The following is a 758-nucleotide window of genomic DNA, read 5'->3' on the forward strand; positions in this document are numbered from 1 at the left end:
CCACCAGGGTCTCAGACAACCTTTCCCTGTCTTTCCCATTCTCTGAGCCTTTGAAAGGGAGGGAAGAACCTCAACAGAAAAGAATGGGTTTGGGGCGAGGGGCTATTTCAAACAGAGGAGACAGACAGTTCAAGCATAGAGAAGGTAGCGTGAGAATAGTAAGGAGAGAAGTCTAGGAGTACCCCTGAAGAGCCGAACGCCAGCTTCTGTTAGACACACACACACACACACAACACACATACACACACACCCTTACCTCCCTTCAAGCCAACCTCCCAGTTGATGCATTCCCTCGGGGGCTGCCCCACGTGTTGCTGGACAGCTCCGATCCTTACACTATCTTGCTAGTATTGAGCTGATGTCTACACTCGAATAAGTTCCACCCATCCCTCCCCTCCTTTCCCCAGGAGGGGATGAGGGAGCCGCTTGCCCTTACTCATTTCACTTGTCTCCTCCTTCTCCTCCTCCTCCACCGCCCCCCCCCCCCCCCCAGTTGTTGATGACCCTCTAGCAAGGGCCACGGTCGGGACAGAGGATTGGTCGGGCCTGGCGTCCCGAAGAGCCCCTTAGGCGGCCCCTCATGCTGAAAGCCTCCCACTTCTCGCTCTCTCTGTCCCTCGGCTTGCCTTCCTTCCTCGCTGGCGCTGGTGGAGACACTGAGTGCTTCGCACCCGGGAGAGAGGAGAGGGAAGAGCAGAGCAGGGCGGGAGTGGGGGGGGGGGGGGCGGCGGGGCGGTGGAGGAGGAGGAGAAGGAGGA

This window comes from Petaurus breviceps, unplaced genomic scaffold (genome assembly GCF_028583685.1).
Source record: "Petaurus breviceps papuanus isolate PSGF00001 unplaced genomic scaffold, PetGlider_PUasm1.0 379, whole genome shotgun sequence".
Lineage (NCBI taxonomy): Eukaryota > Metazoa > Chordata > Mammalia > Diprotodontia > Petauridae > Petaurus > Petaurus breviceps.